This window comes from Spea bombifrons, chromosome 1 (assembly GCF_027358695.1).
Source record: "Spea bombifrons isolate aSpeBom1 chromosome 1, aSpeBom1.2.pri, whole genome shotgun sequence".
NCBI classification, from domain to species: Eukaryota; Metazoa; Chordata; class Amphibia; order Anura; family Pelobatidae; genus Spea; species Spea bombifrons.
In genome coordinates, this window is record NC_071087.1 from 145,321,302 (window position 1) to 145,329,542 (window position 8,241).

Below are 8,241 nucleotides of genomic sequence, written 5' to 3' on the forward strand. Positions count from 1 at the left end.
ACCAGGCTGTCCGCACTTCTTCTGTACTTTTTGAGGAAATCAATAGATACACAAAAGAAAGTTTTAAGTTCCAGATGACAAGAGGAGAAAAATAGCTACCAAGGTAGAAGTTTTTATATAACTTTTTAGTGTTTTGCTGTGCGTAGCCACACAAGACACTTTTCTATAGTGCGGCAGGAGGCAACAGGGTTGGGGTTATTTTCGTTCTGGATCATTGCATTTTTGTCATACAGTTCTCCCTGTACAATACGTAGAGGAGGTATATGTATATATTATTAATTATGTACTGGGCTCACCTGCCCCTGTATAAGAAATAATTGCTCTGCTGCCTACTCTATATGACGTCTTCACTGCTTGAGCCTTTAAAATATTGGCACCCATGTAAAAGAATGGGGGCGCAAGAGAATTTTCTTCCCTGGGATGCCACTTGGTCTAGGACAGGCCCTGGATCTGAGCAGTAGATACATTGGTCAAACATCTACAATTATTTAGGTGAAGTATTGTCCTTAAACTTACAAACTATCGGTGCTGCTAAGGAGCTGATCAGTAATTCCCACGCATTACTGAAGGATGACTGAAAGTAACAGTGTATGATTGACAGGTGGCACATGGAGATATGTGATTCATTATTTCTGCCAAAGAAGAGAGAACATTATTATTGGCTTGTTTTTTTCAGATCCTAGGTCAGTGTGTGCTTTTCACCTTTACCACTAGAGGTCAGTCTGGATTCATTGTCCATTTGTATTTTACAACCTTTTTTACAACCTTGCCTAAAAGTTAGCGTGGTGGAAAAAAATCGACCCTATTAGCTGCATAAATCTGGAAGATAGTTGATTAGCAAAAATATAACCACTTTACTTATGTTTGCTAAGAAATGCATAAAAACTAGGCTTTATTGTAGCAGGTAACAGGCTTTTTATTTTTTATTTTTATTACCAGTAAGCCTGCTGTTGAACTCAGGGTAGCCAAGCTGGCATTTTTTTTTTACTATCATTGTTTACCATGGTAGCAAACAACCATATTAGGCAGCCTTCTCCATGAGTTGATTGCTTCCTAAAGGCAACGATCAGACCTTCATTTCAATTTTTTCAATTCTTTGAGAAGCTGCCAGTTGGTCACCGACCGATCAGCCGCTATCGCTTTAGTACAGCCTCCATGTCTAACAGTAAACACTGCTTCCACTTTAATGGAATTCTTTTGTGTACTGTGAGACTTCCTCTTCTTGTAACAATCAAGCGCAATAGTCAGTGGCGCATTTATCTTTGGAACTGCCCTTGGTCTAACCTGCAGTCCTTACTGCTGAGCAGGGCCACACTAACAATGGTTGGGAGGCCCTGGCACATCAAGTCCGATGGCCACAAGCTGTTCAGCCCCTCTCTCTCAGCCTTTTGTGTTGTCGTGAAGCACTCTCAAAACATATACCCTTGTATACTCTTGTACACTTGCATACCCTACACGTTCTGCAGCTCCCAGTCAACACTCCTCACAAATGTTCAAATAATACGTATATCAGAAATGTGGGAAAAAATAACAAAACACAATAGTGTAGTAAGTTCAACTACAAGTGATATGTATTTGTGTAAAGTGCACTCACAAGTGTAACATCAAAAAGTGACTCGTCAGAGTAAAAGACTTTTATTCTTCTGAAGATCTGGAATACAGATGAAAAACCACCAATGGTGCAGTATCTTCTCATATATTTAATATGTAAAATCAGGAAAACTTACAGTTGGCATAACAGGTCAGTTATGCATACAAGCTTTAGGCATAAAAAGTCCCAACTGAATCCGAATGGAGATAAAAGTCCGTTGTATGGTCTTCTTTAGTGATGAGAAATCATTCCCTGGAGATATTTATCAAGCACTGATAATATATATATATATATATATATATATATATATATATATATATACATACATACACTAATAAATATCACAAACATGCACTTTAAATCCATCCATTAAAGCATTGGTAAAGACCTTGCCACATCACATTGTGTCACTAATTAATTCTCCAGCTTGTTGGGATTTACAGCAGATCACAATTCCGTGAGAGTGGGTCTGTCACCTAATCCTGAGAGATCTCTTGGCCAGATGGTCCTGCATTTTTATCTTTTTTCTTCCACAGAAATAGCAGAAATAGAGGAGTCATTCTGGATTTCCCACTCTGTGAAAAACACTAGCCACAAGTGATTCATTATAAAATAAAGAGGCCTATGGAGCAAAACGCTAGCCACTGGCAAGAGTTAAAAGTACAAGCCCAGGGGCATATCAGAGCTACGCATGCCAGGCGTATTTGCCTCCCCTTGCATATAGTCATCCTTCCCAACATTTCAAATGACCATAGAGGTACACTTTGCTTTTGAGGGAGGGGGGGTGGCTGGGGACATGCGACTTTGTAGCATAGTTCTGGCATTTAGAAGAGGACTACTAGACTTTTTACTCAGTTTAAAAATTACATTTTCTGCTGTTTCTATACACATTGTTGGAACTTTTAGGGCTGTAGAACACTGGGACACACTAATAAACATCATGAAATAATAGGAAAGAGGGGCGAGAAGATTAAGGGCCAGAAGAGGGACTGCCCCTCATACTGAGGGACACTTAGGAGGTATAATATTACTTGCAGTTGCTGCTCAGTGGAGGGACCGGAGACGTGTATCTTTGACATCTTTGACGTGTATCTTTGTGATAAGCGCAGGAATGTGATATCGTTTAGCTCAAAGCTTGAGGGAGCAAACCATACCTGGGATGCTTACCTGACCCTGATGCTCTTGAAATATTAACTTTATAATAACCCTTTGTGATTCTAATTAGTGACTGCAAATGTGGTAACCAAATGACTCTATACCGGCCCTCATGGAAACCTTTATCATTATTTAAAGATAAGCTTAATTAAGTCACCTGCATTCAAGCACTGATATCAACCATAATATACAAAAGCACTCTTGTATATGATCACAGCGCTGTAGAACAGGAAGGATATGCTTCTAGACCGTGAGACTCTGCCCTTTCACCCAGAGATTGGGGCAAAAAATCCCTCTGATGATTTTGCCCTAGGTGGTAGGCCTCAATACATCACCCCATTCTGTAGGGATATAATGTCATGTCCTTGTGCTCTCCTAAATATGGTTAAAGTTCTTTCCCATGGACCTTCCTTTAGTCACAATGTCCTCATTAAATTGAGAAAGTTTAAAGAGCTAATTTCAGTATCTTTTTTCCCCATCACCTTGTTTCAATATCAGACATGTCATCAAAAAAGTCCTAAAAAAGCATGGTTCTCCAATAGGGATGCGAAAGTATATATTTTATGGAAGGATTTAATTTTATTTAAAATCGTTTCCTTCAGTTTTCATTAATCTACCACATGCCCACTGATTACTTAAGTGTTATTCCGTGTTCTTATCCCCATTGATCTAGGTCATGGTTAGTGAAGAACTGAGTAGATCAAAGCAGTTTACAACCTCGTCACAGAGGGACGCTGGCATGTTTACGAGGAAAGCTGAGAACCACCCTCTAGATATGATTACAAGCAGTTCTTAAAGAGTATTTTTGTAGGAATTTGATCTTTAAACGTCTTTAGGAATTTAACAATGCAGGCCGCTTGCATCTGGAGTAATGTTAAAGTGATGGTCGGAATTTATTAAAATCGAAAAGTACATAAAACCTAGTATAACATTGTGGAACATTAGGTAGACCATTGGAACTTTGGTCCTCCTTCTGAGAACTCTGCTCCGTGAGCAAAATCCTCTTCTCCTGTTATTCTCATATTCCGGCGTAGCCACAGAGCCGTGTAGGACCAGGGTTACCCCCCGGCACCAAGCCCCCCATATGGACTGGTGCAGTCCGGGCTGGTGGACCACGTACAACCACCCCCCGTTCAAGAGCAGAGCAACCCGCGACCCGCCAGCTGAAAAGAAAACAACGTACATACAGGGAGGGAAGGGTGGGCTTGCTGTATATGCTTAGATATAAAAAGGGGCCTAATCCCTGCCTTATGAAGGTTCCCATTCCCAGAGGGGCCACTAAAGCTGCCGGCCATTACTTTTCTTTGTGTGCAAAAGCACAAAGGGAAACCGAAATGCACAAAGAAGGAGAAATGGGACGAGATTTAGACGTGGAGCCAAAATGGATGGGAACTGTGGTTGGAGGAGAGGGAGAAAAAAACTATATGTGCAGGCCCAAGTAATGCCCGACGGAGCCACACACTTGTATTTACAGCTGCTTGAGTGGCAGATCCGGTCTTTTAGTGCCCTGCAGTCAGATGGGTGCACGTGGCCACAGCCATGACATAGTGTGGATGGATATGGAGTGTATCCAGCTGGCAGCTGCACAGAAGTTATTTATGTCCACAGTCTGACCCTGTATATTTATATATATATATATATATATATATATATATATATATATATATGTATGTGTGTGTGTGTGTGTGGGGGGGGGGTGATTTCTTTTTATTAAGAAAAGCATTATTTACAGCATCTAGAGGAAAGATGTGTCCCAGATGTGAGACATCATCCTATCTCAACAAATTTAAATACAAAACAGTACAACACGTTTCTAGCCCATTCTGAGGCAGAATATATTTGTTCGATGGAAAACATTTGTGTGGATGTAGGATCCTCTCCCTATGCTGTCAGTGGAGTAACTTGAAATGAGGAATTCTTCCGCATAAAATATAAAAAGGATTCATATAAATCACTTGCGGTCCAAAAATGCATAAATAAAAAATGATGTAATAAAGGAAACACTCCATTGTTTTTGCTCCAATGATATAGTCAACTCCCTTGAACACCCACAATCTCCATACCAGTTTTTAAAAACTTATTAAAATGTTACTAAACATACTCAACTAGTGACAAGTTAGAATGAACAAGCCACATGTATTTTAAACCATATGACAATGTTTGGAAAGCTAACAAATGAGTAATTTTGGGGCAAAACACTACAGGGTTCTGTGTAGGCCACTTGAGTTCCTACACACTAGACTCATCGAACCCTATCTTTATGGTCCTTGCTTTGTGCACTGGGGCACAGTCATGCTTGAAGGGGAACGCACCTTCCCCAAACTGTTCCCACAAAGTTGGAAGTCTACATTTTCCTGGAATGTCTTTGTATGCTGTAGCATTAACATTACCCTTCCCAACTACCCTACAACGGAAGTAGCCCAAACCTCGGAAAACTCCACCAAACTTTACAGTAGGGACTATGAATTCCAGTAGGTAGCATTCTTCTGGCATCTGTCAAACCCAGATTCCTCCACCAGACTTCCAGTTGTGATTCAGGACTCCATAGTAATGACAGTGTGCTTTACACCACCCCAGCTTTTTATTGTCATTGCCCATACTGAGCTTTGACTTGTGTGCAGCTGCTCGGCCATAGAAACCCATTTCATGAAGCTCCCAACACATAGTGTTTGTGCTGATGTTGGTTCCAGAGGCAATTTGGAACTTTGTGGTGAGAGATGCTACAGAGGACAGGCGATTTTCACACGCTACACGCGTGATGAGGTCTTCCTCATCATGCCTGAGCTGTTGTTACTCCTAGCACATACGGTGGGCATACAGATCTAGCAGGGCAGAAATGTAACCAACTGAACTGGCAAAGATGGCATCCTATAACAATGCCAATGTTTGTGGAGATGACTCCTATATGCTTGATTTTATACACCTGTTAGCACTAGGTGAGGCTGAAACACCTAAACTCAATGAGTAGGAAGGCTGTCCATATACTTTGGTCATATGGTGTATCTATTGTAATGCTGTGTACAAAGTCTACTATGATTGCACACGTCTGTTTATGTTTTGATTAGAGGCAATTTAGTGGTCATTGCTTTGCTATTTCTCCCTCTGCATCTTTCCATATTGTAACATGATTCAGCCAAGCCCTGACTTTAATTTCCTTTTAGCTTTGAAGTCCAGGATATACACAATTACATATTTGATTCTGGACGCAGAGAAAAATGCCCTAAAGTCTTCAAACTGTATATACTAGTGAGTTACAGCTGAATAACGATGCACCCAAAACGTAGTCTTTAATGTCACAAATGGAAAATAAAAACAAACTACAGGGGAAAAATAGTAAAACCACTGATTTGGGTACCAATGAATGCTACTAGACTTCCCTTAGCAGGCTAAAGCTGAGCGAATAAAGTACCTGTTAAAAATAAGCCCTTCTTGCTTTTTGACAGGATGCAATGAGCTATAGACACGTTAGTTTTATCTAGCAGACCGATATAATTCCAAAAGAAAACAAGTGTCCATAAAACTAAACCCAGTATTTTGTACACTGCTTTTTAATTCATATACAGAGAGAGAGACCAAAAGACGGATTGTAACGTATCCATAACATGTTACAAGTTATACACTCCTTAAAGGAAGGGCGGTGGGTTGTGGCGAGAATGAAGCCCTCCGCATATAAAAGTATGACTGGACCCAGTCGCTATCCTTTTAATTACACTAATCGGAGCCTGGGTTCTGCAGGAATTTAAGCATATTATCTCTACTCCGGTGTACATTGGAAGACACGCTTTGACATGAATCTTTACATGTGTCAAAAGCCGTAACCTAACAGACCAGGATGCCCAGCGGAAAGAGGGCCAGGACCATGTATCTCAGTCTGATCTTACAGTAATACCGACAGAGCTCTCTTTACTTACTGGAATCACTAACATCAGAAACAGTTTCTTTTAAAAAGCCAACTTTTCAATAAAGGCTGACAGTAATTCCTTCAGCCCAGAAGTCTAGACCGACTCCTCACAAACACAGGCAGTGCTAGAATGGTTTACTTCCCGAGAAGCCTTCCCTGGCCTATGACTCAATGTCTTTCTGAATGCTTTCAATACTTCCACAGTTTAGCCGTCTGCATTATGGTAGATTCTCATGACTTTATTTTATAAGTGGTAGACAAAATAATTTAGGGGAAAACATTACAAAGCCAATGAGGTCAATTCACTAAGGTTTGAGCTATAGGGGTAACGCTACTTATTTCAAATCCTCCGAACAGGCCTCGCCGTCATCAACCTAAAGAGAAACAGATCTAGAAATAAAAAGTAATTGAGTTGGTTTCATGCTGAGTGCTATAGGTTTGGACCTTGCATTGTGTCACATTGGTCTTCAAGTTTGTCAAATGTATATGCTATTGTAGGTGTCTGGCTTGCTATATAACGAGAGGCGTAACTTATTACATCTTACTTGTCAGGGGAGCGCTGGCACCTTCTGGTCCAGGGGCAGGTAAAGGCTGTCCTCCACACCTGGTAACACACTGGCACACATACTCCAACACATACAAACACATACACATTCATACTCACACACACTTGCACAAAGACCTACACATACATGTTCACACACTGGGATCTCTGCAATCTCTGGGAGTTCTGCTCATTGTCTGACTATATATAACGATAGGAATTATGCAGTACTACCATCAGTGTATGAGCTGCACTGTATCGTATCTGTGTCAGGCTAACTGTACACTGATAAAGGCTACACTATAACACTTGTTAATGCATTACGGGGATTATTGTGCAAAACAAGGGTTACTTTACTATCCGATTGTCGCTAATGTCCCATTAAGATCACGCAAAACACTTGCTTAGGCCTCGACCAGCACAGAGTTACAGTTTTATTTCATTCTCCGCAGTTCTAATATTAATTTCTTTTTTATTTATCTACTTTCCTCAAAATAACCTCTGTTGAAATATAGCGTGTGTGTGGGGGGGGGACGACACAATTTTCTGTTCTTGTCTCCGTCCCAAAAAAAGATAGCACTGATATAACAACTTTTCATGGTGTGCTGCATATAACCGGCTGCATATAAGAGCGATTTGCCTGCATGGGAAAGTTACTCAAGGAGAGGCAGTCAGCCTGCCCAGAGCAGCGTAGTATAATTAGCGCAGGACAGGCAGCCAGGCAGTTGATCAGTAAAGATCAGTAAATGTATCAAACTTTTGTTAATTTATAAATGTTTTCCAAATATTTGCGTGCGTGTAGATTTATGTATGCTGGTAAATATGAATATTATATTGTATTAAATAGTATTATGACGTACTCTTTCAAGTTGACCACCACCACAAATCAAATATATGTCAATGGAGGATTTTTTATGTTTTTCATTAATTTTCACTTTCTTGAACAATTAGCTTATCATTCAGCTCAGTGCATTTGATTTCAGAAACAACTCATTTGTCAACAACGTAAACCTCTGTGAATAGACCCCACGCTTAAAGCCAATGGAAGGT